The sequence below is a fragment of the Cavia porcellus genome, unplaced genomic scaffold (assembly GCF_034190915.1).
Source record: "Cavia porcellus strain 051 isolate PalLab524CR breed Dunkin Hartley unplaced genomic scaffold, mCavPor4.1 scaffold_14, whole genome shotgun sequence".
NCBI lineage: Eukaryota > Metazoa > Chordata > Mammalia > Rodentia > Caviidae > Cavia > Cavia porcellus.
In genome coordinates, this window is record NW_026947497.1 from 32237976 (window position 1) to 32264867 (window position 26892).

At 34.9% G+C, this 26892-nt stretch overlaps 1 long non-coding RNA gene across 1 annotated transcript; it reads left to right on the plus strand.

Moving 5' to 3' along the window:
* Positions 1-838: 838 nt before the first annotated feature.
* On the plus strand, positions 839-12283 carry LOC134470395 (uncharacterized). The gene is made up of 4 exons (XR_010039246.1): positions 839-1269; positions 4871-4999; positions 5407-5479; positions 11953-12283. It is a non-coding gene; the product is annotated as an uncharacterized LOC134470395 (long non-coding RNA).
* Positions 12284-26892: the final 14609 nt, after the last annotated feature.

Below are 26892 nucleotides of genomic sequence, written 5' to 3' on the forward strand. Positions count from 1 at the left end.
GTCACCATTCCAGGAGTGTGGTTTAAATCTTTCACAAAACGTGAGGGTGATACAGGGGAATGAAACTCCCAACCTACTGTTGGAGCCATTGAAGCTGAATACATGTGCAGGGCTGCGGCATGGCCCACGCATGGCTGAGCTGGCAACAAGGAAACACCTCAGGGGGCAAGATAGGCTGAGGACACCTGGAGAGGTTCTCCCAGGACAGTTCTCTTAATTAGCATCATCTCTTGCTCAGAAGAGTCCTTGAATCCCTCCCAAGATCCTGCTCAGGTTTTCTGTGTTTTCCACTCAACTCCTTGCTTGTTCTGATTAATTACGGGCTGCCCAAGATCAGTCAGCTGGGCAGGCTTGCAGAGTTACAAACTCTGCAGAAGATCTGAGTTCTCCAGGAGCCCTAACGAGCATTCCACCTGCCTCATTTCTTTAGGCCTTTGCCTTTGCCGTCTGGGGGGTTGGGGATCTAGGGAAAAACCCCAACAACCTACTGTATGTCCAGTACCAGTTTGTGTTCCCTAAATCGAAGAGTAAATTTTAGGAACAACAGAGATTAAGAGCAGAATATAATGAGTGAAAGAAAACTTCTGTCTGAGGGACAGAAAGGATCTGGAGCAGGTTGCCAGCGAGTCTGTCTTTTCTAGGGACTTTTATAGAGTAAAATCATGAAATGAGATGGGTTCAAGTTGGGGAGAAAGGGAACTTATGAGATGGGCATGAGGTGGGACAGAACTATGGCTAACCAATAAGATTAATTGCTAAGGTAAAATTGATTAAATCAGGAACAAATGGGGAAGTGAGTGGGGCATGCTTAACAGCAGGGACTCTTCCTGTAGGGGGTTGGGATGGTGACTCCTGATTCCTCAGGGCCATAGAGACCTATTTAGAATACCAATCCTTAGGATATGGGCGCAATTGTTTATTCTTTTGTCTTGAGGCCTGGCCCACAGTGAGAGATGTGGGTCTCCCCCACAGTTACTGGTATCTGGGCTTCAGCACTGGCTCCTTGGAGGACCTAGCCCTGTCTCACTGCCTATTATATTTCTAACTAACTCAGCTGCCTGTAAGAAGAGGGGGAGATCATGTCCTGACACATTGCTGTCTTCCAGGTAATTTTAAGAGGTGCATTTCTCCCATGAGAAATCTGAAATTCAGACCTGTGCCTCCTTTCTCTATTGTTAGGCACTGTTTTGTGGGACATACGCTAGGTGACTAAATAATAAAGTGTGACTACAGTAGCACAAGAAAATAGACCTGCACTGGAAATCTGAGGTGAGTTGTCTGAATTTGCTGGGCTTGACTTTATTGGTAACGTCTTTGCCAGATTTGTTATGGCCCCAGTTGGCCACAGTCAGGAAAGCCAAGGATGGAGCATCTAGAATCTGTAGAAATGCTATAAAATATGAACTTTCCCTCACCATAGCTGAGTTGCTTACCACTGCCACTGCTGAGACTAACCATCAACAGCAAGGTCAGAATCAAGTCAGGAGCAGGGTTTGGCACTCATGGGGCCCATGAAATCAAGTGATGAGAGGATAATGCTAGGAGATGCTTTGCAGTATGGAGACATTAGAGATTTGTCCACCTAAGAATAAACCTTCTGTATATGGATTATTTTTCTCCTCAAAGCTTGCAAGGCCTCTATAACAACCAGCAACCTTTGAAATCTGGATATTTTATTTATTGTAATTATATGCATGGCAGAGCAGGGAGAAGATCTAGAAGTTTCTATAAAATGTCTGCAAAGCCCATTTTGTGTATGCTGCCAGTGTTAAAAGAAGCACCATTCTTTTTTTTTCCTGTTTTCTGTCTTAAAGTGTCATATATTTGGTAGTGGAAGGAGAATGCCTTAAAACTAGTAAGTGTGATGCATATACATAAATATATAAGACCAAGATTTTCTGCCCTGCAATACAGAAGAAAATATAAGCAAGTATGTAAGTGACTACCGACTGGGATCTGAAAGTAATTCAGGGTCCTGGAGAGAGAGGTCTTATCTAACCCCTTATTTTGCTTTGCTTTACATCTGTTACCTCTCTTCTGTGATTATTTTTCATCATTTTAAATTCAGATCACTTTTTAATTGTTTACTACAGCATTGGAATTGTATTCAAATTTTAAAACAGATGGAATACACTTTATTCATTGTACCCTCCAAAAATTATTATAATCCTTACTTATACTGAAAATCAGTTGATTAGATAGGGGCACTGAAGAATGTCAACTGTAGTGAGCCAGGTTTGTTCTGTATATGAAAATTCCATGGTTAAGAATATATATATATATTTTTATAATATATTGAAAAGGATGATCAACTGTATAACAGACACACACATCTGATGCAAACTATGAGAGAGAAAGATTTAAGGATGATATGTTGGTTTAAGTGAGTATCGAATTAAGTGACTAAATTAGATCATCAAAAACAAATGGGAAATTTATTTAAGACGAAGATAGAGGAGATGCTAATTGCAACTGGGAATGCATGCTCATATCAGGAATCAAATAACTCTGTATGGAGGGTATAAGGGTGTTTGTTCAATCTCTAGAGGAAATTTGAAATCATCTTTTCTCCGAGAAAGGTTAATTTGTGCTGTACATGTAGGGTAAAATGAATTTTTCACCAACCCAACTAGACTACTACAAAAAGTGAGAATGGAATAGAAAGGGAAAATTTTCCAGTAATAATAAAAGCAGTCATTCACAGAACAAAAAGGGCATACGTTCTTTCAGTTCTCATCCTTTGCCCTTAAATTGTTCCACTGCGAGCAGTTGCTATGTTAACATCATCCTGAGTGATTGAGAGAAGTTACTGAATCTTGTGTAATCAAGAGAAAAAGCTTATTTCATGTTGCATGTAGGCAGAACAAGCCACAAAGCTTACCTGACATGACTGTTTTGATTTTATGAGAGCCTTAGCTTCTGCTGCTCCAACTCAGCACAACTGAATAGGAAAATACAGTTAGAAAGAGTTTCGTGGGCTATCTCCTCACAATAAGTATGATGTTCTAATTAAGAGTGTAGCTATCAGACTAAGCAAGGCAGCCTCAGACTAGAAGACTGGCCAGCTATGTGAAGCAATTTGGTCTTCTAATGCGTCTTCACATGTAAACAGAAACTTCATCACTATCAAAGGCTCTATGAGAAGACTCTCTAAAATTTTGTGGTGTTAATTTATTAACCAGTGAAGTAATACAGATTGTGATATAAAACAAGTCAAATAGAAAAAAATGCAGCTAGTCAAGGTGTAAGATGTCTAAGAATCCTGTTCCACCTCATATTTCTCAGTGATTTTTATAATAAATTATTTCTTGCTTCTATGGCAGATTGCACAGTGTAGGTGGAATGATCTGAGAATCTGCATCTACAAGTTGTAGTTATGGGGTATGTGTCTGTGTGCTAATATGCACGGTTGTGGTACCAGACTTTATTCCAAAGAAATTCTCATTGACTCGTATTTAAAGTCATGCCATTACTAACAGAGAACACATAGATACGGTGAAATAGTTTTGCCCTATGAACTGCCGAAAAGATTCTGTTTCTATCTAATTTTGAGCTTTATCATCAACAGACATTTACGAGATATTTTCTTAGTCAGACATGCTTTTATATTACATGCTGTAAAATCAGAATTCAAAATTACCTGAGTAAACTTATTTTCTTTAACAAGTGCTTTATAAATATTCATTTAAAAAGTCATGTTTATAAATTGAAATGATCCTTTGTAAATGACCAATTACAATCATTTGACAAGTATAAATACACTTTGTGGCAAACAATACTCTGATTTATGCAGATCCCATTAGATATGACTGTGCACTATAATTATCCTAGTGGACTATAATTTTGCCTGCCCAGCCATTTAGAGAGTTTAATACACTCAACTGAGACTGCATTTTCGAGGCTGTTTCTTATGGTGGCAATGATGTATGTGTCACCGCCCTCTCTAATTCTGTTTTCACTTGAATAAGTAATCTCAGCTAGAATCTCATTCATGTCATTTTGCTCAACCCAACAGTGCCAACACAATAGAAGAATAATATTGAATGCATCACTTTTGCTCAATCTAAAATTAGTTGTTTGCAAACTTTGTTGATTTTTTTTGATAGCATATTTATTCATTCAAGGTTAAACACATTGGAAGTTAAATTATCACTCTGGTGAAGATAATTGCCTCTTTTAGAAAGTACTACTATAAGAGCAAGGTGTTAATGTAGAAATATAGATGTCAAGATTGAACAAAAAGTTATTTGTCTATTTTTCTTTTTAAATTTATGACTCATCATTTTATTTGGTAGGGAAATTTGTTTTTACAATTTAATATGTTTCTAGTTAGAGATATATCAATAGTCACACCTTATCATGAAAAAATATACAGTGAATTTAGAAGCTGTTTTCATGAAAGCAAAATAACAGGGAAGTTTAGATAAATCACCTTTTTGGGTAACATTAAAAAGTACGAGGAAAGTGAGTATATTAGATGACATCATGTTCATGCAGAATAGTTTGTATTAGACACAGGTTTTGATTTACTGTAACAAACAGTGGTTGCTGATAGCCCTATTTTCATACATGGCAGTTTTTTCATCTAAAGTTTTGCTGTTCTTACATTGTCCTTATTAGCTCATGTTACAATCCAAAAGTAATTTGCCCTACAGTAGAAGATTATGACATCGAATTAAGAAATTTAAAGTTAGATTTATACAGGAAAACTACTTTTTTCATAAGGCAAATCATTTTTCTTGGTCCCATCTATTTATTAACCCTACTTACTGAAGGTACCTAAAGACCATCAGTGGTATTTGTCCCTGAACTGCTTTCAACCAAAAAGCTCTGCTATTTGGTGACATCTGCTTCCTGGGTCTGCTTCTAGTACCATAAATGCAATGTCATTATTATGAGCCGTGCTGAGCTGACACATAGGACTCCAGGGAGGACCCTATATCTTCAGGATGGACTCAGGGATGCCCTGGACCCCGTGCTGTGCCCCACGCTAATACAGGTGATACTCCTCTCATATTTTGCAGTTACCATGAATGACTTTCAAAGCAATGCTAATTTTTCTGTAGGCATATCATGGAGGTTTAACAAAAACACTTTTCAGTTTCAATTTATAAACTACTCAGTGTATGTCAGTCATAAGCCTTGAAGAAATGTTATGGTTTGTGTCTAGATGCGCCCCTCCAAATCTTGCATTTTTATACAGGATTTTTTCCAAGATAGCTGAATCTAGAGTTTGTGATTGGTTCCTGGTTCAATATTGGGATTAAGTGTGGTAGAATTAAGGATCAGTGATTGCTGGATCAATTCGCTAATTGGAGTGGCATGTCCCAGTAGACTGGATACAATATAAGGGACAGAAAGAGGCTTGTATCTCCTCTCCCTTGTTTTTCTGTCTTCTACCACCAGGAAATGTTGCCCATCTGCCATGTGCCGCCCTGCCTTGGATCCAGCCAATTAAAGACTGAAACCTCCACAAACTGTGAGCTTAAGAAACTCTTTCTCCTTTAATTTTGGATGTCCGGTATTTTATCTTAGCAACAAGAAAAGTAAGTAGGACAGTAAGTATGCATGATCTATTCAAGATGGGGAAAAAGTATGAATTATAAACAACAGGTGACAGAAAACCAAGAGAACTTTAAAAAATTAAAGTCCTCTAATTTTAGACAGGTGTGCAAGACCCCGCCTTGCAGATTTCCCCCCAGGTTTGACACTTTCTCAGGACACTTTCAGAACTCATTCTCCTGCAGCTCTTCCCACCTGCTCAGTTCACACTCTGGAGTGCAGACAGGTTTGCAACCCAGTGAAGAGTTTAAGTCAAGCTTACCACGGACTTAAAATTATACAGGAGAAAGAGTACATAACGTTTTCGAATCTGCGTAAATTCTTAAATATGCTGCTAACTGCTTACTCTTTTATTTTCTCTTATCTCTAAAGTGTTTTTTTTTTTGTTTGTTTGTTTCATTGTGCTTAACGTTTTCCTTGTTATTGTTCTTTGTGCTAACTACTTTTTTGATCACTTTATTGTCTATTTAAAGGGATTTTGTTTTTCAATTTTAATTTTACTTGAAATTAAGATTAGGAAGCAAGGTCAACTCATTCAATTTTTTTCCATCATAAAAATTGTGAAGCTTTTAAATTACTATGGTCTATGTCCCTAAATGTATGCTTAATTTTACAGAAGATGAATTATGCTATTTCACAGGGGACTTGAGATGAAGTTCTTCCCACACTGAGAAATTAGTTTGTGTATAATTTGTGTAGGTTTGCAGTTTTGTATTCACCTTTGAAAAATACAAAATCTCACAGTTAAATGCATTAAATATTAACCTCTTATTCTGAACAGAATAAAATGCTGTTAAGGTTGTTTTTCTTTCTTTTTTAAAAAATTTTTTATCAGTGGCATTGGCTCACTATCTGTGCCTTTTGTGCTCCTCTCCAGTGGCAGTCTCATGGTGTCCAATGGTATTGAATGCTTCCTAAATGCTGGCAGGACAATAAGTCCCAATCTAAGATATGAAATCAGAAGAGTTCAAAAATAAAAAGATTGTTCTCTTTCTCAGTAGGCTGGCTAATTGCATGTGCATTGGGTTCATTCTGGCTGATTTTTAACACTGATGGAAAGAAGGTAACTTTTCAGTACAGAAACAATTACCGCAGGAACTGCTATCCTTTACTGAATGAACAATGCTATTTATAAAAGAAGAAAATTACCAAGTTTGCTTCCCACTGTTAATTTTGCTAGGGTACTGAATTAGGATGACACTGCTGGGAGCTGCAGGAGACCTTTAAGATACATGAACAGGAAGCCGACCTGATGAGGAGCATTAATCATCAAAAGCTCTGGTTAGTGCACGCCAACAAGGGGCCAAAAGGGGTTGCCCCTGGCCCCCGCCTTGCAAGCGAGTGCACAGGATAATTTTAAGTAACAGCTTAAGTGACCCAAATCATTGATTAATTTTTGACTTGAATCACTTAGAAGAAACAAAATTCACAGTGGGAACCAAGTGCTTATGCTAAAAGAAAATCAACAAGAAAATTAGTCCATCTCTACTTTGCCTTTCCCTTCCCCATACTGCATCTAATTTGTATGTTTGTTGGAGCTGCCTTAACAAAATACAGTGTCACAGAGAGACTTCAGAGACAAAAAATGTTATTGTCCCTCAGGTGCCGTGGCTAGAAACTCTGAACTAAAAGTGTGGACAAGTTGGGTGCCTTCTGAAGAGTAGGGTAAAGAATACTGTAGATTTGCTGGTGATCTTCACAGTTCTTGGGCAGATGCTTAGATAAATCACCCTCATCTCCCTTCTCACATTCACATGGTGTCTTTTTTGTGGGTGTGTCCATTCAACTTCCTGATTTTAAAAAGAAAACTGTCAAGTTCATAGGATTAGGGCCCACTCTGAGGACCTTAGTTTATTCTTCTTTAGGAGATGCTGTCTGTCTCTCTGAGTGTGTTAGGATTTTAACAGCTGTTTGGAGGGGACACATATGCAGCTCCCAATGTGACTGTCACAGAACTACAGTAGACATCCAAATTGCAATTTCTAAGTGAAACAATTTCAAATTTGCTTGTTGAGAAAACATATACTCATCAAAAGTCCAGCAAGGGGCAGAGTATGGAAATATGTGCATGTTAAAGCTTTCTGAGACATTTGCAAATCAAAACGATTTTCTTTTTTCTTTGATTTACCATACATTGCTCCTTGAAAGTTAGCTCCAACAGCCAATTTTTTGCATGAGTCAGTATACTGTTGAAAATCTTGAAGAAATTATAAAACACATTATGGGCACAGTACACCAGTCAAACATAAATACTAGCAGACAAAAGGTACACAAGATTTATTCTTTCACAATATAATTTGTACTTAGCAGTTCTTTCCTTTCTCATGACCATAAAACAAGTAGTTTAAAATGTTTCCTTGTATGAATAAAGTTGTTGTGATTTGTTCTAAAATGAAGAACAATTTTTTAAAGAATATACAGTATATGACTAAAGGTAAATAAAATTTTCATCAAAAGAAGAAATTGTGAAAGGGAATTCAAATAATATGAGCCAGTACTGGAAATAAGAGAATCATATTTTAAAATTTACAAGCCATGTAACATCTCTATTGTTATAAACCAACTGCAGGAATAATCATGTTACAAGGATTGCTTTTCCCTTTATAGGTAGTAAATGCCAAGCCAAACATGACAATACTTTCAATCATCAGTGTCTATGTTGGATTTATCTTGAAAATGAATGTTTTCTATATCATCCATATATCCTAGGATTGACAATTATCCTACTAGAAAACTGTTGCTAAAAGAGCTTAAATTAAAGAATATTTTGTTCATTTTTAAAAAATGTTTTAAGTATGCAGCTGTGAGATATCTATTCACATATACTTAATCTTCCTCTAATGTCATTAAAAATATAGGATTTATGCCTGCCTCAGGCTATTTCCAGGGGTTAGGTGCTGTGGAGCAAATCTAACCACTGACCAGTTCCCATATTCAGTTAATTAAGTGAAAAAAAAAAAAAAAAAAAGAATCTTGAGTCACTTATAACATTTGTAACTCATTTCTTCTCTAGAACATTAGGAGCCTTTTTAGAGTATTGCATAATTGCCCGTTGCAACATCTGCCTATGTTTAGTCAGAGTAGGAATTTTAACATGATATATTATAATGAAAGAGGGCCATGTTTCAAAATGTAAAATAGCAACTTGCATAACTTACATGAAAGCTTTATAAAATTTCAAAGTACTTTTATCTTAATTTTTTTCTTTTACTAAAATTATTAGTGGAACCAAACCATCAGATATTAATTTCATTTATAGAAATAACTCTTCTTTTTTGATATAGTTCTAAGAAAAATATTGATTAGGATATTGAATGTAATTTAATATTTAGAGTCTCAGTACATTCCTCTTTATCTTCATAGCTAAATTTATGGTGATAGCATGGGTAACTCCTAACAAGACTTAGTTTAATATACTCCACATAATAAATAATCAATGTAGAGTGATTTAGTAGAAATATCAAACAAACAATTAATTATTCAAGCTTTAAAAAGCACAATTGGTACTTTTAAAACACTTAAAATTGGTCACACCATTTAATGATCACAGCAGCCCTAGGAATCAAGTGTGATGGTCATTCCCATTCTACAGAGAAGGAAGAGAGTACATAAATGTGTAATTTGACAAAGACTAGAAAGACTGGTTTTACACGTTGCCTGACTAACTTCACAATTCATAATGTAATGAGGAGAATATATTTGTTTTGAAAAGTGAAAATATTTTAAAATAATATTAAAAAGAACTTGAAATGCATTCTTATTTACATAGACTTTCTGGCATCTTTGCATCTTGGAGATTAAGTGAAGGGCAAGAATTTCTTGGACTTGGCCAAGGCACCTTCTAAGGTGTTTACGCTCAGGATTATGGGCATCAGATGTGCTTGCAAGGAGTTAGCAGGTTTGCGCTATCATAGATGTTTGCCTTGATGAATCTTTAAATAGAAAAACCTTAAGCAACTGGTCACCTACAAAAAGCCTCAGTGCCAATCATTTTCTTATGGTACCACAACTGTGGGAAGGATTTATGGATTATCTCACTTTAAAACATTAGTTAGTAGATTTTTAAAAACTTCAATGTATCAAGAATACCTAATATATTCTGAAGTGTAACCCAGCACATACGTAAGTATATGCAATGTAGGAGATATATTTTATAAAATAGAAATATACCCTGTGATGTCATATATCCTAAATGTTTATTTTGGTAGCAATGTTAATTGCTTCACCATGCTTGTTTCGTAAGTCTCTGTACTGGGAGAACTTTAAAATTTTAAAGCCACTATGATTTTTAAGGATAAATAACATGTGTTGTACAATGCTACTGATGTTGTTAGGAAAATAGCAGTTCTCTATAATTTTAATGAAAATTTTTAAAATTATGCAGCTGATTTTTGAGAAATGGGCAAAAGCATTCAATGTGGATTTAAAGTAAATAATGACAGTATACATAGATTCAAATGAAGATTTCATAATCATTTTATGGAGATATATGTAACTGATATGTAACCTTAAGAAGAAAGTCTAGTGCAAGAAAAAAAAATATCATTGTGGCTTCCCATGAAGTAGAACAAGAATGATGTAAATTATCTCTTGACTGTTCTTATAAGGGCAATAAAATCATTCATAAGAGACTCACTTTCATGAAATAATTATCTCTTGAAGGTCCTATTCTAAATATTACTACATTGCAGGTTATGGTTTCTACAGATGAACTTGGGAGAAGAATGAAATAATCCATAGGATAAATTACTGTGGTTGTCATCATTTGAATTGTGCTGTCTATGACATTAAAATATTACTACACAGTACAAGATGTTACCTTGTTTAAGCATTCATTAATATCTTTCCATAACCAAATGTACACATGTCCATGTTCTCATATTCTGTAGTACTGCTGGATTATACTTTGAAGATTTGAGCAGATGCATGTGAGTTTAGAGGCGTGACTATAGAGAAGGATTGATACATGATAATTGGACTGTGAATTTGTGGAAAGTTGCACATTTCACCCATTGAATAATATACCATAATACAAAGAGTTAAGTCATCATTAGCCATTTGACAATAAAAAAATTATTCGAATTTCTTTATTAGACAGAGAAGACTCTAACATGTGGAATTATTCTATTGCAAATTACCAAGAAGCCAGTCTTCTGGGTCAGTCCCACCACTTTGATTGTTCTGAGCATGCCAGAGAAAGGGATACCTGTGTTCCACCATTTTCTTTTCAGAACCTAGGGATTGGTGTAGCAAATGATCTAGTGACCAGAGGGGTGTTAGCCTGAACTGAATTTAAAATTCCTTTTGTATGGAAAGTATCCTGTCTAGTCTCCAGGACTCATGATTTGGAAAACTGGTAATGAGTCCCATCTTTATCTAGCTGAACTAGCAGCAAGATTCCTCATTTCTCTTGAGAATTCATTTTCATTATGGTTTATACGTTCCTCCTGTTTAAGGCCTAGAGAAGTCCCACTTTAATATCAGTCTTTATGCCATTTTTTAGTTAATTTAATTGTTGCAAAAAAACTCAACACTTTAAGTTAAAGGAGGACAAGTCTATTTTGATTCACCGTTTGTAGAGGTGTAAATCCACAGCTGGCTTGTTCAAAGGCAGGATGGCATGGCAGAGGTACATCTCACATGAGTAACAGATCATGGCAAGGAGAAGGTAGGAGGTAGAAAACCACACACTACAGTAGTAGCTTCTTTCTGCCTCTTTTATATTCTATCTAGGGTACCCATCTTTGGGCAGGAACCAAACCGATCAGGGAACTAGTTCAGTAATCGCACACCCTTAATCCCAGTGACCTTAATCCTAGCAACTGCTCCATGATTCAGTCTCAATATCACATCATCTAAATTCACCTACCATTGAAAAGCTCAACCTTTGGAATGCATGAAGCTTTGGAGTACATCTAGACATAAACTATAACATGCCATAAAAAACTTAATTCCAAAACAGTCATAATGGTTTCATGACAAGCAAAATTTATTACCCCTTTAAATTTTAATTGTTCACCACCAAGTTACTGATGTAGTGCATGAGATAGTAATCAATAAGGTGTCAAATAAATTCTAATCTGTATCTCTGTGTAAATATTTTAAAAGGTGTCTTGACCAACCTACATACTGGAACATGATTTGACTCATTATATAATACCTATTTGTAGATTTATTTTTTTGGAATCATCTTCTGATTCTGCATCATTCTGAAAAAAAATGTGGGTGTTTTTGCATATCAACTGTGTATTTCTTTTAGGGAAGAAAATACATTGTAAATTTTCTGAATCATTATAAGTAGCATTCTGCAACTTGATTGTAAAAAGAAATTGAAAAACATCTGTAATCATTACTGAAACACTAGATGATGTGCGTTCCTCTCCTCTCCAGCCACCAGAACACAAGACATGCAACCTTTGTGATTCCATCTTTAGAACGCATCTTGGACTACAAGAATATTACAGCTTCATGAAGAATCCAAATGGCTCTTTAATAGGTTTCCCAGGTTTCTTTGGAACAAAGAAAAGACAGTTGCATCCAGGGAAGCTGCACTTTCACAGCAGTCATAAGTGAATCTGATGAGCGGCACATCACTACAAAGGAAAATTTGATATTGTTCTCCTGCTGTTCTCACTAGTGCTACATTCTTAAGCCTCTAGGACTGAAAAATGTCCACTAGCATACCCGTGCTGTTTCTGTCAATGCATACTCTCTATCTCTAGTAAAATGTCAAAATTTCCTAAAAGTTTTCTGCTGTTTCATTGTGCCTAGATTTGACAAGAACTGTGAGGAACTATAAGGCAGATGTCTTATGAGACAGATTCCCAAGGGATTAATATCAGTAGGACAGTCAACATGAAATCTACATGGAAAACTAGGGTGACTACAGCTAGAAAAAAGTAATAGTGACAAACACGTCAGGATCCCACAGGATAGAACAAAATACTGAGAGTCAGTTGCTACATGGAAATAGGAACAAAATGGAAATGTGTCTTGTACAATCAAGGAAGGAAAAAAAAAATGATTAGGATGACCTGTAACTTTTCTTTTTTGGCCCAGTGCCTGGTAGATGATGAATTGAGAATGGCAAAATTTTGGAATGGACAAAGACATTTGGGATTGTCTGGGGTAAATAGTATTATGAAAGAGGTTGATAGAAGTGAAAGTAGTTGAGAATCTCCCAGGAGTGGATGAGCTTTGACCTAGAGGGTTTTCAAAGAAGACAGAAGCATGGACGAAGTACCCAGGGGACAAGCATTCTGTCTTAGTTACTTTTTCTCATTGCTGAGACAAAATACCCAACTCTTAAATTAAGGAAGGCAAGGTTTATTTAGTTCACGGTTTGTAGGTGTTTCTATCTATAACCAGATGGCTCCAAAGCAGAGTGGCATGGCACAGGGGCAATGCTTCAAAGAGGCAGAATACAGCAAAAGCAACAAAATCAAAAAGGGGGAACAAAACTTTTCCTTCCCTATACAGTAAGCAAGCTATTCCCCCCCAGGGTGCGTGTAACACTCACACCATCTCCATGCCTTCCTCTCCTGCAGGATGAGGATGCTTACAAAGGGGGGCCCTGGCCCCCGCTGAGTCACTTAGGTATACCTCTAAACTTATCAAGTTGACACAACAAACAATATCCTAGAGCCACAAGGGCATGTCCTCTGTACTCCAGGATGTAGGACTGCTGAGTTACTTAGCTAGGCTTCCAGACTTCTCAAACTGACACAATGTATGAGCCAAAACAGGCTCTGCAGAAGAGGAAAGAAGGTGAGAAAAGATGAAATGTAAGGGCACAAAGCCAGGGAGGGACTGGCAATCAGGCAGCCTCAGGCTTTGTCAGACCTGCTTTAATGAATTGACTAGGCTGATGTCAGAGATGTGATGCAGATCGGAAATTTACACGTGAGCATGAAGAAAACAAACGGAGGACAGAAACTGTTTCAAGGGAAGATTGGTTAGTTTTCTGCTGAGAAAGTATTACATTTAGAAGCAGAAAAACTAATAAGGAAAGAAAGCTACAAATCTAAACACGGTTTTGATAATCATATAAAAAGTTCTATTTTTCTGTCTGTACATGTATTGAAATACTATACGACAAATATCATCAATGACTGTCAATTACAATTTTAAAAATTTAGAAAAGAAATTAATGACACATTTTATATAAAATTTTATGTTGCTATTTACCTTTGAGGTAGAGTATACTGAAACAACTTGAAAATAAAATTGACATTTGTGTAACTATACATAGAAAAGTAACCAGAAATAAATTAGCTATGGGTGACATTTGAGCTCAAATTTTCATAACTAGACGAAAGTTAACAATAAAGATGGAAAGCATATTTTGCTTTCATCATTGTTTATCCCCAGAAACCTGGCGGATCTGTGACCAGTTGCAAAGTCATCAAATTATGCAGTTATCGCTTTTAGAACTCAAAATTATGAATCCAAATCTATATGCGGGAGATGAGAGAAGTGAAGAGATACTTTTCTCATCCACACCTGCACACAGACCATGCTCACAGCCCCTTTAAAATAGTGAGGATTCCTGGAGAAGTAATTCTAAAAATAAAAATACATAAATAGATTGAAAAATAGATAGATGGATAGGTGGATAGAAGGATAGATAGATAAATAGAAAAATAAGATGTTTGTTCACTCATTAAAATTGGTATGTGGGCATGCTGAGCAATATCACTTGTAAAAATTACATTTCAAATTGTCAAACACATGAGTAACAGTAACCATATGTGAGACATCCTCATTTAAATTAGTTAGGAGTTTTGAAATGCACAGTGATAGGCAGACTTGATGGTGTATGCCTATAACCCCAGTCTCGGGAGTCTGAAAGGCTGAGGCAGGAAAATTACTAATCTAAGGTAAATGTAAACCACTTAGAAGTCTTATCTCAAAAAAAAAAAAAAAAAAAAAAAAAAAAAAAAAAAAAAAAAAACAGTTGGGGATAGAACTCATTGTGAAGACCTTGGCTTCAATTCATAGTACTCCAAAAATGAAAAAAAAATAAATTAAGTCTTTATTTTGCCATTTGGGCATATTATCAAGAATATTTGTAGCTTTAACTTTTAAAACTTTAAATGTAGCTGAATCCAGTGAAAATATGAGGAAAAAAATCTATTTTCACTTAAAATATGCATAATCAATGTCCTGTGTTTATAAAACTATAGTTCCCTATTCTTTTACAGTCTAACAAAATGACTCATGTAAAGATGGCTTAATTAGTATTTAGACAACTAATATAATTCTTCAGTTCTGTGGTAGTGTCCAAGTCAGAGCTCAAAGCTGTGCTCTGTAACTCCGTTACATCAGCGGTGGTAGTGCTGGACGTGAGTTTGATTTTGGTCTCCAGATGTGGGGCTGGGGTCAGAGTTTTCAGCCAGCAACTATCTGTATGTCCCTGTCCCTTGGTGGCCTGCTCATGTCTCCTGAGCTGCGCGCCTCTATGATACTGCCCAGCATCTTAGTGCCCTCAGACAGAGATAGCCTGAGGCTCCTCTCAGTTCAGGTACACTGGGCCACTCCTGGCCTTTCAGTGCCTGCCTGCTGTCTGCTGGGAAGTCTCTCTCCATCTCCTTGAACACTGGGAGCAGGGCAGGGAGTGCTGTCAGCCAGTTCAGTGCCTCTGTTCTCTCCCTTCTCCTGTTACTGAGAGCAGGGTGTGTGTGTGTGTGTGTGTGTGTGTGTGTGTGTGTGTGCGTGTGCCAACTTCCCACTCACTGCTCCTCCTCGGCTGCTTAAGTCTCAGGTCCCTCTCTCTTGCTGTTGGGGACAGGGCAGAGGGAGTGGCGCTGTTCCACTCACTGCCATCACCCCCACTGCTGCAGTCCCTAACCTTGTCGCTAGAAGTTTGAATTAGCTGCCATGGCACAGGGAACAAGCAAGGAAAACAAAACCCTTGGCCCTTGGGGCTGGAGCAGCTTCCTGGGCACTTGCTCCTGTGTGAAATTTGCTGCCAAACCGCAGCATCTTCTCCTTTGAGGAAGTCAAAAGAGGCCAGGGGTCTTGTATCCCAAATCTGTCCTAGGAGGCTTGAGCCTGCCAGGCTATTGCAGCCCATCAGGCTTTGGGGGTGGGGGGAGGAACCTCCCAGAATAGCAGCTCTTACTCAGTCCTCAGGCAGAGCTCCCACAGGCAGCCCTGTGGGCTGCTTCACCACATCATAGGATCCTGCCTCTCTTCTGTTTGATGTACAGATCTCTTACTTCAGACTGATTTTGGCATCAGGATGTAAGTTCCTCCCTTTGTTCCAATTACCTGTGTTTTTAGGTGATTTTTTCTGATTAACTCTCACATGACTCCTCTGTGAAACCTGTTGAATTCCCCTTTGCTTGTTGGCTTTTTAAAAAATACATTTGAAGGCATCCTATTTTATATAGTGAGATTTAGGTTTAATTTTCTTATTTTCTAAATGATTAGTTAGTTGTCCTCATGCCATTTGATACAATTTAAATTCCTCACTCAGAAAAATGCCAGTTTAATCCTGCTTTATGATACTGTACCTAATCATATCATGCTATTTCATAAAAGAATTTTTATCTTTTCTCATAATAGACTTTTAGCATGTGAATTATAATTTTTTAACTTCATTTAATAAAACACAAAATAAACAAATCTATATTTTTTAGTTATACCAATCACCTCCTTCTCCTTCAGTATCACTTCACACTTGACCTTAATGTTGCATTGATAATTATAAAGATCAATATGTTATAAATGATAAGACATGCATTTATGTGCAATAATTCTGAAAAGCATAAAATGGTCCCAATTTCAAAATATTATTTCACGTGCTTTAATTTCATGCACCATAGTTCTGCGTTTGTTCTATATAACCTTGTATCTTTTAATAACTGTTCTTCTACTTGAATATTGTCAAAATGATACATTTTATGCTCACTAATTTTATAACAGGCCAAGTGTTCATTTTAAATATATAATTCTCATGTAGAGCATGATAAAAAAACACAGCAAAGTGGCACTTCTAGATTAGTCATTAAGCTGCAAACTAGTAACAGATTTGTAGAATTGTTCAGGAAATTAGCCAAAACTGTTTTATTTGACTCTAATTATAATTCTGTTCTTTGTAAACAAAATGATAATACTGACACAACATCCATAAATAATACTCTGTGGTTTCTCAGCGCAGTGATGGGTTTTCACGGATCCATTCACATTTTCTCTACTGGTCTCCCTGATGATTTTTAATTCAACAAGATTAACATTCTTTTCTCAGAGCACAAGGCATTAAACTTGATCCAATCTTTCTCACAACCAGCTACACTGAGGATCCATGAATAAGCTGCTGACTCTAAAAAGAGTTCGTTTCTGAACATTAAAAATAAAGATACAGTTATTCAAATTTGAACGAACAGGGAATGTTAACAACAATTCGTTGCAGAATCTGAATTTGAAAAATCTATATGATTTTAATTTTGAAAAGATAAAGATGATGCCAAACCCTTAATTATTAATTTTGTATTTTCCCCAATTGCTACATTTAAACTGTATTTTCTACTCTTTTTTTTTTTTTTTTTTTTTTTTTTTTTGGTCTTTTTCCTTTTTATTGGTACCGGGGATCAAACTCACCACTGCCTGCTTGAAAGGCAGGTGCTTATGCCGCTGAGCTAAATCCCCAGCCCCTGTATTTTCTACTCTTAACTGCCATAGTAGACTATAGCTGGTCAAAATGGATTTCTCATCCTAGGCATTCTTTCAAAAAATATACAATGTGTCTTTATGTTCTTTCATTATACTTTGCTCTCTATATTAATAATGCTGTAGTAAGTCTTCCATAATTTGTAATTATTATTTGTGTATTTAGGTCGAGACATTATAATTCATCTAAATATAGAATTACAGTGTTCATTTAAATAATACTGATGTGTCATTGTGGCTTTCTCTCTCCCTCTTCCGTTCTCCCTCTTTTCTTTCCTCCCCTTTTCTCTATCTCTTCCTTCTTTCCTACATATTTATAATTATATAGTATAATTATATAATTATTAACATTATATAATTAATCTTATCTCTGTTTAATATTAATATAAGTATATATTGATATTATATATTAATAATATAATACATAATTTTATTGATATAAATATGGTTCTGAGAATAAGTAGCTTTGAGGCCTAATAAGAACAGGTCTAATAGGCAACTATGATCCATCAGTTTATAAGTAATAACAATAATTAAATGCATTAATAGTGAGAGATTTTCTGTAAGACAGAATAAACTTCAGTGAAACTTGTTTTATATTTTAGCGAAAAATAGAAGAGAAACTGATTTAGTCTGTTGAATTTTTAAATCAGGCTTTGTGATAGGAAATGTCTATCAATTATATCATAGAAGCATTCATAAAAATAACAAAAATGAGAATTTTATTTAATGTAAAGATTAGGTGTCTTGATATCACTACTCATGAGGTGTTTGTTTGTATGTAGGAGTTGTATCCATACTTAATTAAAGTAAAACTTTACAAGATGAAGAAAATGTGTCAATTTGGGAGCATGGTTCTCATACCAGTTTGCCACTATTTCTCTCTAGTTCCTGTATAGAAATGAAGGATAGCAAGTCTTGTTTTTTTTTTTTTTTTCTTTTTAATTTGTTGTCCCACATACACATACCCTGTAATTCATTTCTTATGTTAAATGTCTATTTGTGATGAACCAAAATGAAATTTCTAATAGTTGGATGATGGAGGCATGTAAGCCTCTCAGGAATTTTGGAGTGCAGATCAGAAGACAATTTTGAACTTTAGCAATATCTACTACAGATGTAAAATTAACCTAATGACTTGATTCCAGTCTGCTCTTCAGATTTGTTATTCTGTAGTCATTTATGTCTAAACTTATTGGAAAGAGAAACAAGAATGTCACAAATACGATCTTGTATGCAAAACTGCGAATATTACTGAAGTGTTAAATTTCCACAGAAATTTATACAATTTATAATTGCAGGATTGCTTTTAAATATCTTTGTTATTTTGAATTGAACACAACACTTACATTTTTAAAGTGAAAATTATTGATATTTCCTTTGCGTTTTATTTGTGTTTACTATTTCTACATATGATTTTATCATTTGCATACATTTAAACAAAAGTATTGGTATTATATACCACACTAATATAAATTAATTTTAATACATTTTTATTATACATAGTGAGATACAGGCATGGTGATAATGAAAGACAAGGACAATAGAGTAGAATAATAACATAAAATTATAATCAAACTTATTGAAAATTTCAAGCACTTCTTAAAGTCTCTATCGTCACAGGTTTATTAGACTTATTACTCAGCTTTTCATTTATTGGAAGAGTTGGGAAAGGAAATGAATGCCTTGTGTATCAAAACAGTTAATAATCATACAAATCTATATAATGAAACAAGGTATTAAATCATATTAAAATTTAAATATACACATCTTTATAAACCTAAGCTGGTTACATCAACAGTACAGTTGTTCTCTTTATCAACAGTTTTACTTTCTGTAATTTTTATTATCTACTGTCAACAGCAGTCCAACAATATTACATGGAAATTTACAGAAATAAGCCGGTTGTGCTGTTGGATTGCTCACCCTGGTCAGTGGCCTGATGGCCTCTCTGTAGTCCTTGTCCACTCCCCCAGGGACCTGAATCTCCTCTTGCTCAGCAAGAATGCATTCTATGTGATGTGACGTGCACCCCACTTAGTAGCTGCCTCGCATGTCAGATAAACTCTTTTGGTAGCTGAGTTCTTGTGTTCAAAAATGTCTTTTTTCTTTCAATAAAAAATATTTACTTAGAAAACATTTGGTTGGCAACAAAACAGCTACAACATTTTCGAGTATGCCTACAGAGCAGGACTCAGTTAACAGAATGACAGTTATTTATTATTTCCATCACAGACAAGATTAAACACTACCACCCCCAGGTAATTTTACTGCATATAATGAGAGCCTATTTTTAAATTATATGATAATTTACAACTTTCATACTGTACCTGACAGCTAGTCGCTATATAAAATATTATCAGGAAAAGCTTGTCTAAATGTTCATTCAGTAGAGTGTTGATTAGATCCAGAAGATACTGTGAAGTTTACAGACAAATTTTACACAGCTTGCATTTCAATTTATCTATAAAAGGTTTTCATTATCTTAAATGATTTTTTGCCAAATAAATATCTACATTAGAACTGGTCCTTTTCATCGTTCTCATCTTCCTCATTTTCTTCATCTTCTTTCTTCTCCTCTTTCTTGCTTTTTTTCAGTCTCCATTTGGTTGGTTGAATCATGATATCCTTTAGCTTTATAGGCGCAATATCCCTTAATTTTTCTTTCAGCTCTTTTTTTTTTTTTTTTTTTTTTTTAATTTTTTCCATCAGGCTCTTTCTCGCCTGCAGCGGGGTTGTTCCACATTTCCTCAGCTTCTTTGCAACTGCATAAATGGATAGACTTAATTGGTTCCTTTTATTTCTGGGTGGTACTCAGAATACAATTAGGAGGATGAAAGAGGTCTGCTGGCATCCTCGAACTTCTTTATTGTTTCTCCTTTGTGAGAAATACGGGCATTCATTTCTTTTTCGTAATGGGCTTTGTGCACTTTAACAATGTCTTCACAATTCCTTTTCTCTTTTCTTTCAACTGATGGAGCACTTCTTGTAAAATACTGAGAAGATGGCTGAAGCATCAGGTGCGTTTTCTTGGGTTCCTCCTGGACAGTTTGCATGATGAACACATATGGTGACATTTTATGTAAGAGTCTTAAGAGCTCCTTTGTCCTTTTTAGTGATTTTTCCACCAAAGCTCTGAGTTCTTAGTGGCCATTCCACTCTTGCTTTCCGCAGTACTGATTCTAAGGAGCTCAAACACTGCAAAAATTGCCACAGGTCATCTAGTCTTACTAAGTAACAAACCAGTAGGCTAGCATAGTAGATGCTAGCATTTTAGAGATGTCAGAGGTACGTTGTGAAATGTTTTTAAGTGAAAGTACTGAGATACAACAAAGAATGGAGAGAGAGGGAGAGAGAGAGAGAGAGAGAGAGAGAGAGAGAGAGAGAGAGAAAGAGAGAGAAAGATTTTGAGAGTAAAACCACATTTTTATTAAAATATAATTATTCCTTTTATTGTTAGTTACTGTCAATTTCTTATTGTATCTGATATAAACTAAAGTTTATCAAATATATGCAAGCATAGCAAAAAGTACATTACACATGGACCTTAGAACTATGCAGGGATCAGGCAACTTTGAAATGTATTCTCCACAGGCAAATGAAGGAGCCCTTCCTTTTGTCTAGTGAATGGATTTTCAAAACAATTCTTTTTATTATTTTGAGTTGCTTGTTTTGTAAACTTTTATTAATATGAACTTCCTTCATTATAATTTTAACACCTCAATTTATCTTTTAATCATACATTGTAAAATTTAATGTTAATCTGTAAACGAATGGACTGTTTATTAATTGATATTTATCCTCATGTCATCTGAACTCTTCAAACATCATTTATAATCTTCATATTTCAAATGGTTCAAGAGGAATACTCAAACATGTAAATGCAGCACAATTGTACACATTTTTGAGTTATTATATAGTAAGACATATTCACCATTATGGGCTAAATAAAATAATTTCAAAAATAAAGTTTAATAGATGACTTGGAAAAGAAACTAAAATTCAGAAAAAATTAAAATCTTTGTGTTGCTTCTTTAAACTAGAGTTCTTGGTAGCAGTTCACAAGCAGATATGGTGTGATTGATTTTTTATGCAAAAAGCCAGAGTCCTCTGGTTTCGTGCTATTGATTGTCACCGACACATTTACTTGAAATTATTCTTCTTCATAGAAGTTCGTCAAAGTGAATGAATTTAGGATTTAGGTATCTCAATTTCTAACCATTATTAACCGTTCATTCAACTCGGAGGGAATTAATGATGGTAGCAGAAGTGCCCGGAATCCTATGACTTTGCTCCCCTTGTCTATTTAGCAGCTTGGACCTTTGCATAATATTGAGGTTGTTCAGTCAGAAACAGAATCCTAACAGTGTGGAGCAGGAACAATGGAAATCATTCAGACATCCTGGGACAGAAAAAGTAGTCGAGATGAACATACAATGGTATATTATTATTAATCAGGGCTGACAAACCATATGTGCCAGTCACCTATTCAGTGGTCTTTTTCTTATTTTCAGATACCCCTGTGGCATAACTTGAAGTATTAAGTGGCTTTTGAGCTTGGTGTACTGGAAGCCTAATTTCTTAGTTTCTTTTTCTGTGTTCCATCTATATGTTCTCTAGGTTAGTCAATATTCTTAAATTTATTTGTCTTTCTTTTTAATACTGAGAATTATATTCCTGTGCTTATGAGAGAGAACTGACTGGTAGAGTGATTCTAATTGAATAAGATATATTTAAGATGACAATTTAGTTAAATGTATTACAGGTAATATTTTTTTATAATTACAGATGATAGGATTAAAGCCCCCTCCTTGAAAAATTTTGAAAAGAATCTTATTCTGTGATGTAGTAGCAATCATGGCCAGGTGTTAAACTATCAATTACACAGTGTCAACCTTTTGTGGAAGTTCTTTATCAAATGGGATATACAAGTGATAGGAGTTAGAGGTTGCTAAAGAAACTTTACTAAATGAAAACTTTATTAAAGCAAAGAAAGAAATACCATAACAGTGGGTTGAGAAATCATGACTTCAGAGTGAGAAGAACAGTATGTTGGTTATTACCACACTGAAAAGATTATCTACTTATTTTTACATGAACCTGAAAGTTATTTAACTTCCATTATGGGAAATAGATAACTCTCTGGAAGGCTCTCTAAGAATTAATTGCACTTTCTTCACTTAGACCAGTGCTTCTCTACTGGGTCTTTACAGAAGAATCATTTGAATTGAATACAAACAAAAAATGTAAGCAAGAAATAACAAAAAAGTATTTAATTGAGTAGCAAAAGAATAATCAAATCAACCTTTTGATGTTGGAAACTAAGAAATTATACACATATTATAATATATCATATCCAGGTAGTCTTAAACAATCCTATAGAAATCTGTGTTTTTCCTTTTTTGAGACAGGTTCTCACTTGTAGTTCAGGCTGACCTTGAAACCATGGCAACTCTCCTGCCTCAGCCCTCTGAGTGCCAGGATTATAGGCATGTACTACCAGGCCCATCTGAAGTACCCTTTCTGAACTGCTGTATTTTTAAATTATATCTTGGCTTTCCACTAAATGACACAGTTAATATTTTGGTTAATAGACACAGAACATCGGAGATGCAATGTATTTCATTTAAAATAGCAATAAGCACTATTACTATTCGTCTTTATACTGAGAATTTCTATTGATAATGTATGTTTCCTCTGGTTGGCTTTTCTTGGGTCCCAGTACAAGAAAGAGATAATCACACAATAACATGCTGGTCTCAGTGGGTCAAGAAGATTGCACTTGGGGAAGCTGTGATAAACACAGACATAAAAATAATGAAATGATTAGAGATTTATTGCATAAGACAAATATAATAATGAAAATATTATATGGAAATGCTTGTGAAAAGAATGTTTCTCTATAAACCCAAGATTGATTTAGCATTTGAAAGTCAAATATATTTGTAATGTGTCATATTAATTGAAGAAAATAGGAAAATATATAATTCTTTATTTAAACAGAAATAACAATAAAACTCAAAATCCATTCATGATACATTGTCCATCACATGACTAAGAATAAAAGATAATATTCCAGTCATCTATGGAGCATCTTTGAAAAACCTAAGGAATAATACCTCTAAGATTATGAAGTAAGTATGACCACACACAGGACTATTATTCAGCACTTTTCTTGCAGTGCTAGACAGTGGAACACAGAGTTCAAAGTATGCTTGCTGCAAAGAATAATGTCAAATTTTTTTATAACAAGAAAGACTTTATAGGCAAAGTATCAAAAAAAAAAGTTCACAGAAAATCGTTGAGGACATTTTACACACTGTTGTTCATTTTCTTACACTGGCAAACAATCTCAGACAACTAAATACCATTAAAGTACCATTAAGAGAGACAAAAAACTGAGTAAACTCAAACCAAAGCACAAAACAAACCTAGACTAATACCTACAAAACATTTGCAAAAAATATAGGCTAAAATTTGGAAACAGATACTAATTTCATGGGTTCAAAGAGAAGACGTTAAATTGTTGGTTCTCTCAAAATAGACATATATAGTCAGTTTAATTCCAAGTGAAAATTACAAAACTCTTTTGTTAGAAGATGAAAAAACAATTTAAAAATTAGTCAGAAAATAAAGACATTGAAAAGTTACAATAAAATTTAAGAACAAAATTAGAAAATTTACACTGAGGTTTTTCAGGATTTAATAAAAAGGTGTCAAATGCTTTAGATTTTATTAGAGGACAGGTTTATAGATCAAATTTTTCTCACCTAGAAAAATTTTCACATACATGAAAATCTGTTTTTATCTCAATCCAATTAGGAAACAATCTTCAAAAACATTACATTTACTAATTATTGACAGTGTTCACATGACCTAAATCTGCTCTGTTTTCTTTAACTGAGTGGTGGTAAAACGACCAGGTATGCAAGAAATGTGCTTAGTACTTTTCTTATTCTGAACACAAATGTTAGCACAAACTGGCTTCTATGCAAACATGAAAAAGCTAAAATGGTAAAAGATCTACCAAAAGAATATAGGAAAAATATTAAGGTAAAGAATCTAGAAGGAAAGTATGTGTGTGTTCAAATCAATCCACAATTGAACACTTCTGGGAAGTAAGAACAAGCCGTGGCTGTGTAAAACAGTGACACGGGCACTTTTCGAAGGCATTACGATGCACTATAAAAATATACACACGTGGAAAATGATGTATCAGTCTCTTTGTGTCAGATTTTAGGACTGGTAAAGCTAATCTACTGTGGTTCAAAAACAGTTCTCTGAGTGACACCAGGAAGGGGCAGATGGTTTCATGCAAAGGTTTCAAAGTAATTTGGAGGTGAAGGAAAGTGGAGACTTTTTATATATTCTAGATTGTGCAATGGTTACAGAAATGAAAGCATTTATAGAAAGAATGGAAAGAAATTTAAAAAGTAGCTATTCTATCATATGCATATTATGCTGAATGAAAGATTTTCCAAGCAAATGTACCATAACTAGAAAACAAATAATGCTCATTTCCTCTTACAAAACAATCAAATAAAAATGCCTGGTGATAAAATTTCTGGATTAGCATTTTCTACCGAATTCCAGATTCATTTTAATATTCAAACAATAGTCAAAACATATCTAACAATTGAAATTACATTCTGATTCTTTTATACATTTGGTCTTTTACTGGTCTTGCTTATGCATAATAGTAGAAATAATTTTATATTATTTTGTTTGATCTATGTGTATTCATAAACTAATCATCAAAACAATGAATCTCTCTCAATTCTAAAATTGTCTCGATGATTCTTTTAGAAGTACCTGCCCTCTTTAACTCTTAAATGAAGAAAACAAATTCCCGTTACTCTTAAGGAGATCCTTCTTTATCCTTTCCTAACAAGTCTTGCAGAGAAAAAAATATTGTCTCAAATAGACTATGTTCTTGAATCTTGTGTTGACTAAAACAATGATTGATAAAATAGGCAGACTGAACATACATTAGAGTAGCAGAGTAGACAAAACTGATTATAGACCTCCTTAGTCCTGAAAACTGGAAGATTTAAACTTGACGACTGTTAGTCCCCTTCTTTCACTTTGCACTCTACAGTGTCATGTTTAAGAGTGTAGACTTTAAAGCAAGTCTACCAAGATTTTAAACCCAATTTTCATCACTGAGTAATCAAATGAATTAGTATAAGTACCTAATTCCTGTGGACTTCATCAGTAATTTTGGGTGAAAATAATGACCAGAAAGTGTGAGGATGTATTGAATTACTCCACGTAAAATGCCTAGAAGTATTAAATGTACGATAAAATTGGAATGCCAGTGGCATTACTATCACTTTTATAGTAGTTTCCTTGCTAGTGATTATATAAGGGGGAGACAAGTTTTATAACATTTAAATCCATGTATAGTTTGTCCAAGCAAGAATTACAGCTCAAATAAATGACAATGTGTGACATTTTAATATTAATCCAAATAATATTCTACTCATTTAGATTTTCCAATATATATTATTAAAATCTGAAATAGTGAAAGAAATCATTTTTAATAAAGACACTTGGAAAGCTTTTGAGGGAAGTCATAGGCCAAGTTTGGCAAAAACATCACACAGAAGCTGTCTTTCTCTTTGCCCATAGGCAAATCCCTAATAGATGACAAAACTAACCTACCATGTTTGAAAAGAATCTAAAAGTAAAACAAGAATAAAAATAACAAAGTCAGTGTGTAGGGAAAGTAAGGGGCATGTGGGATTTTCTATTCAATATTTTCCTTGACTATGACATTCTTCCTAAAGATTAGTCTATTAATTAATAATCAATATAGTCAAAATGTCAATTATACACCTGATCAATATAAATTGTCTAACATCAAACCAATATAAATGATGATGAATACAGACAGTGACTTGAAAGATGGCCATAAATTATTGAGTTACAATTAAATAAAAGAAAAATAATAAAATAGCAACAAAACTCTAAGATTTAGACATGTTATATACATTTATCAAACTCCCACAATAAATGTAATCATTCTGTATTAGTAAAAAAATAAGAAAATTTACATAAAGAAAGAAAATGAGAAAGATGTATTCTCAATGAGTGGGAAGAATTCTGGGACATCAAATCCCTTTCAAGAGACCATCAACCTTTCTACCAACTGAAAGAGGTGGCAGGACTTGGGATTCCAGGCAGTTACTTTTCTTTTTTCCCTGTAAAAAAACTAAATAGGCAAAATAAAATCTTAAAGAGTTTATTAGTGTAATGAAATAAGAGATAGACAGGTTCTCAAACAGAGCCTCTCAGACACGGAGTTATTAGAAATAGCACCTGTGTCTGCCAGGCTCTCCACTGCACACTCCAATCCTTTTCAGAGCCCTGAGTAAGGCTTTGCCTCTATTTCCATTCTGTTTCTACAAGGACATTTCTCACTGCTGAGAAAAGCCAAGCAACATGATTTCAGAAGCAGAAACAGGGCAGCGGTTAGGGAAAGGGGGAAATCCTGACAGGACGTTAGGGTCATTAAAAGTGACCTTACAACATATTGTACATAGCTGTGCATAGCTGTGGCCCAGAGCACCCACTTCTCTGGAGCTTAGCTGCTCTTTATAACTGATTTCACTTCAGAAGATGGTTTCCACTCTCAGTGACAATTCATACATCAGA